This window comes from Moschus berezovskii, chromosome 6, assembly GCF_049115385.1.
Source record: "Moschus berezovskii isolate FMDL1 chromosome 6, NW_MosBer_1.0, whole genome shotgun sequence".
Taxonomy (NCBI): Eukaryota; Metazoa; Chordata; class Mammalia; order Artiodactyla; family Moschidae; genus Moschus; species Moschus berezovskii.
Genome location: NC_142465.1, coordinates 41,756,604 through 41,767,904, shown reverse-complemented (window position 1 = coordinate 41,767,904; position 11,301 = coordinate 41,756,604). Strand labels below are relative to the sequence as shown.

The 11,301-nt window shown below is 41.6% G+C and overlaps 1 pseudogene; it reads right to left on the bottom strand.

The window, feature by feature from the left end:
• Positions 1–1,031: 1,031 nt before the first annotated feature.
• LOC129536013 (serine/threonine-protein phosphatase 4 catalytic subunit-like) lies at positions 1,032–1,652 on the bottom strand (annotated as a pseudogene).
• Between the last annotated feature and the right edge of the window lie 9,649 nt (positions 1,653–11,301).

Below are 11,301 nucleotides of genomic sequence, written 5' to 3'. Positions count from 1 at the left end.
CACTTGAGTTAAAAAGCATCATTGCAATCACAAAATTCCCAGCCTGAAGAAAACTGCATTTTGAGAAATGATGCAGGTGGATATGCATATTAGATTTGGGTATAGAAGTTACCTTAAGAAGAATCTTGATATTACGTTTGTATTTTTAAAAATAGGCAGTTGGGAACCAACTTGTTGCCCATTAAGGGGCTTTGAAACACTTCAACACTGCATCGTACAAGCAGTCATCTGTAAAACTGTATACTCAAACATTACACATGCACTAAATGTAAGGAAATCATTCATTCTTTGATCATACACACATTTTCATCAACTGCAAAGATGAGAGCGTGATGAATGTCATATAGTCATCAAATATGTTGTTGTAGGGGTAAAGTTCATTGGAGGTGGACACTGAAATTGATTCTAGACCAGAATATGTAAGTAGATGTAAGCACTGAAGAGATCCTCTAAATTCATATCTAGGAGTGTGTACCCTTCTTTTCAAGGTTTATCATGAAGTTGATGATTGAAATATATATCCCCTAATATGAAATAAATGTTAAATAAACCCATCTGATAGACTGATTGAGATATAATAACATAGGTTACCAGAAATAACTCAAGTAAGCTACATGATAGGGAAACTTAGAGCAGGGACCCTGATCAGAAAGAAATATGGAATAGAATGGTGTTATCTAAATTATATTCATTGAATCACATTTTTATAATTTTCTGTATTAACTTCTGAACTATTATTTACCTGATATTTTTCGTCAGATTGTCTCAGTTTTTAATTTAATCAGTCATAAATTTTTCTTCTTTTCTAAAAATTTCGATCTAAAAACAAAAATGAAAATAATTAAAAACAAAAAATATTATTGGAATCTTCATGGTTCAAGTGGGGAGAAAGGAAAGAAGTCTGGAGCTGAGGCTCTGAGGCCCTCCAGAGAAAATTCTCCTCCTCGAAGTGCCCTCTTACAGTGGGAGAGTTGAGCTGGGGACAGTGCCCATCCTTAACACCCAGCTTCCACCTGGAGAAGAGGGCAGAGTCAATAGTGGTTTGAGGGCCAGAGGAGCTTCAAAAGGGTCAGGGGCCCAAAGACTCGCAGAACGTATTCAGCCCTTGGCTTCTTGAAGGGGATGCCCTGTGATTCTTGGGGAGGGGCCTTGAAGATGCTGAAACTTTCCTGAAGATGCCCATTCAGCTCTAAGATGGCTGCCACATTTCCACAGCTCTACCACTCCAGTGTTCTTGCCTGGAGAATCCCAGAGACGGTGGAGCCTGGTGGGCTACCATCTATGGGGTCTCGCAGAGTTGGACACGACTGAAGTGACTTAGCAGCAGCAGCAGCAGTAGCTGTGTGACAACCGAACAGTGAGGACCGTCTCACTGAAGTGCCACTTGTAACCTGTCACCAGTGGGAGGGCTCAGATCATGTCAATGTCCTGCAGCCTGGAACTGGGCAATCACATCACTGCCAAATAGGTAACCAGTCCCACGGGGGTTCATACACAGGCCTGCTGTGTCTTGAGGGTCTGACTGAGCAATTCACACACAGGCAGTCAAGAGGCACATCTTGCTTTGGGTCAGTCATCTTGGATCTGTCATCCATGATGGCTAATAGGCTGAGGTAGTCAAAGATATCAGGGCAGTAGTGCTCCATGGTCATGGGGCCACATTGTGTCAGTGCGCAGCAGAGAAGCTATAGGCCTGGGCAATCTGGAGACCGTCTGGTTGCTTGGGATCAGGGTAATGTGTCAGGATGGCCAAGCTTAAATTCCAAGAGCTGGACTGTCTTGATGCCATAGAAACTGCGATCCACAAAGTCTTCCCTGAAGAAGTAGTGGGTCCAGGGATGTGGCCACTCTCTTTGAACAGCTCCCTGAGGTTATAGAATCCTCCTTGGCTGCAGCCCTATGCTGTGACTAGCCAGCCCAGGTTCTGCATGTTGCTCTCCATCCTTACTGCATCGGGCCTTGACTTCTTGCCTCTTAATGATCTCACAGAGTGGCAGCTGCTGGACCTGAAGGTTCAGGTCCAGTTCTTTGCAGTGGTCCACCTCTCTCCACCCCTACAGGTCAGTGAGAGCTGCGGTGCACACAAGTCTGTGCCCCTCCCACTCTGACTCCATCTCTTGGCTCTCCGACTCCCTGCCTTCCCCCTTCCCTGCCACCACTCCTTACCCTGCTACCCACACTTTCATTCTGGATCTTTTTGGTAGCTTTTCTCCCTTCTCAGCTGTAGTTTTTCCCAATTTTCTGGATTGCCATTCATTTTTTCTTCAGATTTAGTTTGGTGATTTCTTTATTTTGTATTTTTCATTTTTTTTTCTGTTCTTAGTCCACATTCACTGTCCTAGTTACACCTCTTGTTCAAGATATTATACCCAAGAAAAACTTAAATCTCTAAAAACTGTTTGTCTACACAGAATATTATATTTAGTAAAGATGCAACGTTATATACAAATAATAAAAATATAACTAACATTTAGGGAGACCTGGGTTCGATCCCTGGGTCGGGAAGATCCCCTGGAGAAGGAAATGGTAACCCACTCCAGTATTCTTGCCTGGAGAATCCCATGGATGGAGAAGCCTGGTAGGCTACAGTCCACAGAGTTGCAAAGAGTCGGACACGACTGAGTGACTGAACGGAATGGATATGCTAAGTACTTTTCCATTTGCTTTACACAAATGCATTCATTTAATTCTTTTAAAATGTGCTTTGATTTAGATAATATTTTATCTAGATTGTAAATAAGGAAACGGGAGCCCAGAGATATTAAATATAATGTCTCAAATTTATATAGCTGAAAAGGGATGGAGCCAAGTTTGAAACGCTGACATTTTTACTTCAGAACTTATGCTCTTAACATTAGAATATAATGTACCCCAAATATGTGAAAACTGCCCTCATTAAATTTTGGGAACACATGTAAAGCCTTGTCTCAAAGTGAGTACTACAGAAAACTATACCCCATGATTACTGTTTTCCTGTAAATAACAGGAAAAGAGAAAATACATAAATGATCTAAATAGGTAATAAGGTAGTAAAAAATATGAATGTAATGGATAAAACTTCACTTTATATTGTCTTTTGAATTTAAATGAAGGTTTTGTGTTCTTTTGAGAATCAACAATGGCATGGAAATTTTCCTTTCACTTAAATTAATGAGTTTTGCCTTGTTTTTCAATGAATGTTAAAAATAGAATGTATGACACATTGCATATACATTCTTCTTTCCTAATCACTAGTTTGCAAGGAAGAGGATATAATAGTAATTTAAAATTTCAGAGATTTGAAATGGATTCTGGAAAGTAATTTTATACAATTGTGATTATCTTACTCAACAGGGTGTGTGTGTGCATGTATGTGTGGCTATTATCTGCAAGCCCCTGGACCAGGAGGGAAACCATTTGTCTAGGGTGATCTACAATCAATGACAATAAATGGTGGCAAAATTTATTGTAGTCAAATACAGACAAAACAATTCTATAAAATCTGAGTAATACATGTTTTATGTACTTTAACTTATAAATTGGACAGTTTCCTGAAAGAGTATTTTTTTAATGACAAACTCAGATTCTACAAATGGTGTTACAAATGGTGTTAAAAAGCTGAGTTAAGAAAGGGAAAAGATGAGAAAAATTACCTATCTTTAGAGTATAGCATATAATCATGTAAATGAAGGTCTTTAGAGAGGCAGTAAATTAGCACTCAACTCTACATTATAGCTTAAAAGTGAACTATGATCATGAAATCAGAAGTCAGAGAAGATGAACATAAACATCTTGGCCAGAACTGAACGTGTAAACGTGAATAATTGTGGTTAGATCCTAAGTTTCTTTCTCCATCTTCTTTCTCATACTGTTTTCATTGGGGAGTTGTCAGTATGTATGAATCTTTCTATTTTTTTTATTCATGTGTATGCATGATAAGTCACTTCAGTTCAGTCGCTCAGTCATGTCCGACTCTTTGCAACCCCATGAATTGCAGCACGCCAGACCGCCCTGTCCATCACCAACTCTTGGAGTTCATTCAAACTCATGTCCATCGAGTTGGTGATGCCATCCAGCCATCTCACCCTCTGTCGTCCCCTTCTCCTTCTGCTCCCAATCCCTCCCAGCATGAATCTTTTCCAATGATTTAACTCTTCACATGAGGTGGTCAAAGTATTGGACTTTCAGTTTTAGCATCAGTCCTTTCAATGAACACCCAGGACTGATCTCCTTTAGAATGGACTGGTTGGATCTCCTTGCTGTCCAAGGGACTCTCAAGAGTCTTCTCCAACACCACAGTTCAAAAGCATCAATTCTTCGGCAATCAGCTTTCTTCACAGTCCAAATCTCACATCCATACATGACCATTGGAAAAACCATAACCTTAACTAGACGGACGTTTGCTGGTAAAGTAATGTCTCTGCTTTTTAATATGCTATCTAGGTTGGTCATAACTTTCCTTCCAAGGAGTAAGCGTCTTTTAATTTCATGGCTGCAATCAGCATCTGCAGTGATTTTGGAGCCCCGAAAATAAAGCCTGACACTGTTTCCACTATTTCCCCATCTATTTCCCATGAAGTGATGGGACCAGATGCCATGATCTTAGTTTTCTGAATGTTGAGCTTTAAACCAACTTTTTAATTCTCCTTTTTCACTTTCACCAAGAGGCTTTTTAGTTCCTCTTCACTTTCTGCCATAAGGGTAGTATCATCTGATATCTGAGGTCATTGATATTTCTCCTGGCAATCTTGATTCCAGCTTGTGCTTCTTCCAGCCCAGCGTTTCTCATGATGTACTCTGCATATAAGTTAAATAATCAGGATGACAATATACAGCCTTGACGTACTCCATTTCCTATTTGGAACCAGTCTATTGTTCCATGTCCAGTTCTAACAGTTGCTTCCTGGCCGCATACAGGTTTCTCAAGAGGCAGGTCAGGTGGTCTGGTATTCCTATCTCTTTCAGAATTTTCCAGTTTATTGTGATCCAGACAGTCAAAGGCTTTGGCATAGTCAATGAAGCAGAAATAGATGTTTTTTTGGAACTCTCTTGCTTTTTCCATAATCCAGTGAATGTTGGCAATTTGATCTCTGGTTCCTCTTTTTTTTTAAAGCCAGCTTGAACATCAGAAAGTTCACGGTTCACGTATTGCTGAAGCCTGGCTTGGAGAATTTTGAGCATGACTTTACAGCGTGTGAGATGTAGTTTGAGATTGAGTTTAATTGTGAAGTAGTTTGAGCATTCTTTGGCATTGTCCTTCTTTGGGATTGGAATGAAAACTGGCCTTTTTCAGTCCTGTGGCCACTGCTGAGTTTTCCAAATTTGCTGGCATATTGAGTGCAGCACTTTCATAGCATCACCTTTCAGGATTTGAAATAGCTCAACTGGAATTCCATCACTTCCACTAGCTTTGTTCATAGTGATGCTTTCTATAGCCCACTTGACTTCACATCCCAGGATGTCTGGCTCTAGGTGAGTGATCACAACATCGTGATTATCGTGGTCATGATGATATTTTTTGTGCAGTTTTTCTGTGTATTCTTGCCACTTCTTCTTAATATCTTCTGCTTCTGTTAGGTCCATACCATTTCTGTCCTTTATCGAGCCCATTTTGCATGAAGTGTTCCCTTGGTGTCTCTAATTTTCTTGAAGAGATCTCTAGTCTTTCCTGTTCTGTTGTTTTCCTCTATTTCTTTGCTTTCTTCACTGAGGAAGGCTTTCTTATCACTTCTTGCTATTCTTTTGAACTCTGTATTCAGATGCTTATATCTTTCCTTTTCTCCTTTGCTTTTCACTTTTCTTTTCACAGCTATTTGTATGACCTCCCCATACAGCCATCTTGCTTTTTTGCATTTCTTTTCCATGGGGAAGGACTTGATCCCTGTCTCCTGTACAATGTCATGAACCTCCGTACATAGTTCATCAGGCACTCTATCTATCAGATCTAGTCCCTTAAATCTATTTCTCACTTCCATAAGGAAAGTGAGATTTGATAAGGGATCATAAGGGATTTGACTTATGTCATATCTGAATGGCCTAGTGGTTTTCCCTACTTTCTTCAATTTAAGTCTGAATTTGGCAATAAGGAGTTCATGATCTGAGCCACAGTCTGATCCTGGTCTTGTTTTTGCTAACTGTATAGAACTTCTCCATTTTTGGCTGCAAAAAATATAATCAATTTGAATTCAGTGTTGACCATCTGGTGATGTCCATGTGTAGAGTGTTCTCTTGTGTTGTTGGAAGAAGGTGTTTCCTATGCCCAGTGCGTTCTGTTGGCAAAACTCTATTAGCCTTTGCCCTATTTCATTCCATATTCCAAGCTCAAATTTGCCTGTTACTCCAGGTGTTTCTTGACTTCCTAGTTTTGCATTTCAGTCCCCTATAATGTAAAGGACATCTCTTTTGGGTGTTAGTTCTAAAAGGTCTTATAGGTCTTCATAGAACCATTCAACTTCGGCTTCTTCAGCGTTACTGGTTGGGGCATAGGCTTGGATTACTGTGATATTGAATGGCTTGCCTTGGAAAAGAACAGAGATCATTCTGTCATTTTTGAGATTGAAACCAAATACTGCATTTCGGACTCTTTTGTTGACCATGATGGCTACTCCATTTCTTCTAAGGGATTCCTGCCCACAGTAGTAGATATATGGTCATCTGAGTTAGGCAACGCTGGCTATGTGACTGACCATGTGCAGAAGCGTGGTCAAGAAGAGCTACCCCACGCCTGAGATCAGGGCAGTGGCCGAGAGGAGCAACCCCATGTCCAAGTGGCAGCGGCTGAGCGGGTGCAGGAGGGCCGAGAGGAGCTACTCCATGTTCAAGGTCAGGAGGGGCGGCCAAGGTAAGGAGCAGCAGCTGCACTTTGCTGGAGCAGCCATGAAGAGATACCCTACAACCAAGGTAAGAGAAACCCAAATAAGATGGTAGGCATTGTGAGAGGGCATCCAGAGGGCAGACATACTGAAATCATCGTCACAGAAAACTAGTTGATTTGATCACATGGACCACAGCCTTGTCTAACTCAATGAAACTAAGCCATGCCGTGTGGGGCCACCCAAGACGGGCGATTCATGGTGTAGAGATCTGACAGAATGTGGTCCACTGGAGAAGCAAATGGCAAACCACTTCAGGATACTTGCCTTCAGAACCCCATGAACAGTATGAAAATGCAAAATGATAGAATACTGAATGAGGAACTCCCCAGGTTGGTAGGTCTCCAATATAAAACTTGAGATCAGTGGAGAAATAAGTCCAGAAAGAATGAAGGGATGGAGCCAAAGCAGAAAAATACCCAGTTGTAGATATGACTGGTGATAGAAGCAAGGTCCAATGCTGTAAAGAGCAACATTGCATAGGAACCTGGAAGGTTAGGTCCATGAATCTAGGCAAATTGGAAGTGGTCAAACAGGAGTTGGCAAGAATGAATGTAGACATTCTAGGAATCAGTGAACTAAAATGAACTGGAATGGGTGACTTTAACTCAGATGACCATTATGTCTACTACTGTGGGCAGGAATCCCTTAGAAGAAATGAAGTAGCCATCGTGGTCAACAAAAGAGTCCAAAATGCAGAACTTGGATGCAATCTCAAAAACAATAGAATGATCTCTGTTTGTTTCCAAGGCAAACCATTCAATATCACAGTAATCCAAACCTATGCCCCAAAAAGTAACACTGAAGAAGCTGAAGTTGAACGGTTCTATGAAGACCTACAAGACCTTTTAGAACTAACACTCAAAAAATATGTCCTTTTCATTATAGGGGACTGGAATGCATTCCAAGGCAAACCATTCAATATCACAGTAATAACTGAAACCTATGCCCCAACCAGTAACGCTGAAGAACCTGAAGTTGAACAGTTCTATGAAGACCTATAAGACCTTTTAGAACTAACATCCAAAAAAAAGATGTCCTTTTCATTATAGGGGACTGGAATGCAAAAGTAGGAAGTCAAGAACACCTGGAGTAACAGGCTAATTTGGCTTTGGAGCACAGAATGAAGCAGGACAAAGGCTAATAGAGTTTTTCCAAGAGAAGGCACTGGTCATAGCAAACACCCTCTTCCAACAACACAAGAGAAGACTCTACACATGGATATCACCAGATGGTCAACACCGAAATCAGATTGGTTATATTCTTTGCAGCCAAAGATGGAGAAGCTCTATACGGTTAGCAAAAACAAGACTGGGAGCTGACTGTGGCTCAGATCATGAACTCCTTATTGCCAAATTCAGACTTAAATTGAAGAAAGTAGGGAAAACCACTAGACCATTCAGATATGACCTAAATCAAATCCCTTATGATTATACAGTGGAAGTGAGATATAGATTTAAGGGACTAGATCTGATAGATAGATTGCCTGATGAACTATGGACAGAGGTTCATGACATTGTACAGGAGACAGGTATCAAGACCTTCCCCATGGAAAAGAAATACAAAAAAGCAAAATGGCTGAGGAGGCTTTACAAATAGCTGTGAAAAGAGGAAAAGCAAAAAGCAAAGGAGAAAAGGAAAGATATAGGCATGTGAATACAGAGTTCAAAAGAATAGCAAGGAGAGATAAGAATTATTCCTTAGGGATACGATAAGATTATTCCTCAGGGATAAATGCAAAGAAATAGAGGAAAACAACAGAATAGGAAAAACAAGAGATCTTTTCAAGAAAATTAGAGATATCAGGGGAACATTTTATGCAAAGATGGGCTCAATAAAGGACAGAAATGGTATGGACCTAATAGAAGCAGAAGATATTAAGAAGAGGTGGCAAGAGTACCCAGAAAAACTGTACAAGAAAGATCTTTACCACCAAGATAATCACGATGGTGTGATCACTCACCTAGAGCCAGACATCCTGGAATGTGAAGTCAAGTGGGCCTTAGAGAGCATCACTACGAACAAAGCTAGTGGAGGGGATGGAATTCCAGTTGAGCTATTTCAAATCCTGAAGGATGATGCTGTGAATGTGCTGCACTCAATATGCCAGCAAATTTGGAAAACTCAGCAGTGGCCATAGGCCTCAGTTTTCATTCCAACCCCAAAGAAAGGCAATACCAAATAATGCTCAAACTACCGCACAATTGCACTCATCTCACATGCTAGTAAAGGCATGCTCAAAATTCTCCAAGTCAGGCTTCAGCAATACGTGAACCGTGAACTTCCAGATGTTCAAGCAGGTTTTTGAAAAGGCAGAGGCACCAGAGATCAAATTGCCAACATCCTCTGGATCATGGAGAAAGCAATAGAATTCCAGAAAAACATCTATTTCTGCTTCATTGACCTATGCCAAAGCCTTTGACTGTGTGGATCACAGTAAACTGTGGAAAATTCTGAAAGAGATGGGAATCCCAGACCACTTGACCTGCCTCTTGAGAAACCTGTATGCAGGTCAGGAAGCAACAGTTAGAACTGGACATGGAACAACAGACTGGTTCCAAATAGGAAAAGGAGTACATCAAGGCTGTATATTGTCATCCTGCTTATTTAACTTCTATGCAGAGTACATCATGAGGAATGCTGGGCTGGAAGAAGCACAAGCTGGAATCAAGATTGCTGGGAGAAATATCCATAACCTCAAATATGCAGATGACACCACCCTTATGGCAGAAAGTGAAGAGGAACTCAAAAGTCTCTTGATGAAAGTCAAAGAGGAGAGTGAAAAGGTTGGCTTAAATTTCAACATTCAGAAAACTAAGATCATGGCATCTGGTCCCATCACTTCATGGCAAATAGATGGGGAAACAGTGGAAACAGTGTCAGACTTTATTTTTGGGGCTCCAAAATCACTGCAGATGCTGATTGCAACCATGAAATTAAAACACGCTTACTCCTTGGGAGGTAAGTTACGACCAACCTAGAAAGCATATTAAAAATCAGAGACATTACTTTGCCAACAAAGGTCTGTCTATTCAAGGCTATGGTTTTTCCCATGGTCATGTATGCATGTGAGAGTTGGACTGTGAAGAAAGCTGATCGCCGAAGAATTGATGCTTTTGAACTGTGGTGTTGGAGAAGACTCTTGAGAGTCCTTTGGACTGCAAGGAGATCCCACCAGTTCATTCTAAAGGAGATCAATCCTGGGTGTTCACTGGGAGGACTGATGCTGAATCTGAAGCTCCAATACTTTGACCACCTCATGCGAAGAGTTGACTGAGTGGAAAAGACTCTGATGCTGGGAGGGATTGGAGGCAAGAGGAGAAGGGGACGACAGAGAATGAGATGGCTGGATGACATCACCGACTCGAGGGACATGAGTTTGAGTGAACTCTGGGAGCGGTGATGGACAGGGAGGCCTGGGGTACTGTGATTCATGGGGTCACAAAGAGTCAGACATGACTGAGTGACTGAAGTGAACTGAACTGAGTTGAACTAGCCCATTCCAGTCCATTTTAGTTCATTGATTCCTAGAATGTCTACGTTCACTCTTGCCATCTCATTTTTGACCACATCCAATTTGCCTTGATTCATGGACCTAACATTCCAGGTTCCTATGCAATATTGCTTTTTACAGCATTGGACCTTGCTTCTATAACCAGTCATATCTACAACTCGGTATTACCTTTGCTTTGGCTCTATCCCTTCTTTCCTTCTGAAGTTATTTTCCACTGATCTCCAGTAACATATTGGGCACCTACTGACCTGGGGAGTTCCTCTTTCAGTATTCTATCATTTTGCCTTTTCATACTGTCCATGGGGTTCTCAAGGCAAGTATCCTGAAGTGGTTTGCCATTTGCTTCTCCAGTGGACCACATTCTGTCAGAGCTCTCCACCATGACCCGCCCGTCTTGGGTGGCCCCACATGGCATGGCTTAGTTTCATCTAGTTATACAACGCTGTGGTTCATGTAATCAGATTGACTAGTTTCTGTGATTACGATTTCAGTGTGTCTGCCCTCTGATGCCCTCTCACAACACCTACCGTCTTACTTGGGTTTCTCTTACCTTGGATGTGGGCTATCTCTTCACAGCTGCTCCAGCAAGGCACAGCCACTGGTCCTTACCTTGGACAAGGGGTATCTCCTCATGGCCGCCTCTCCTGACCTTGAACATGGCGTACCTCTTCTTGGCCCTCCTGCGCCTGCGCAGGTGCTGCTACTTCAGTCATGCCCAACTCTTTGCAACCCTATGGACTGTAGCCCACCAGGTTTCTCTGTCCACGGGATTCTCCAAGCAGGAATACTGGAGTTGGTTGCCATTTCCTTCTCCAGGGGACCTTCCCAATCCACTGATCAAACCCACATCTCTTATGTCTCCTGCACTGGCAGGCAGGTTCTTTACCACTAGTGCCACCTAGGAAACCCACTTAATTAGGTCTGATTTTAATATGT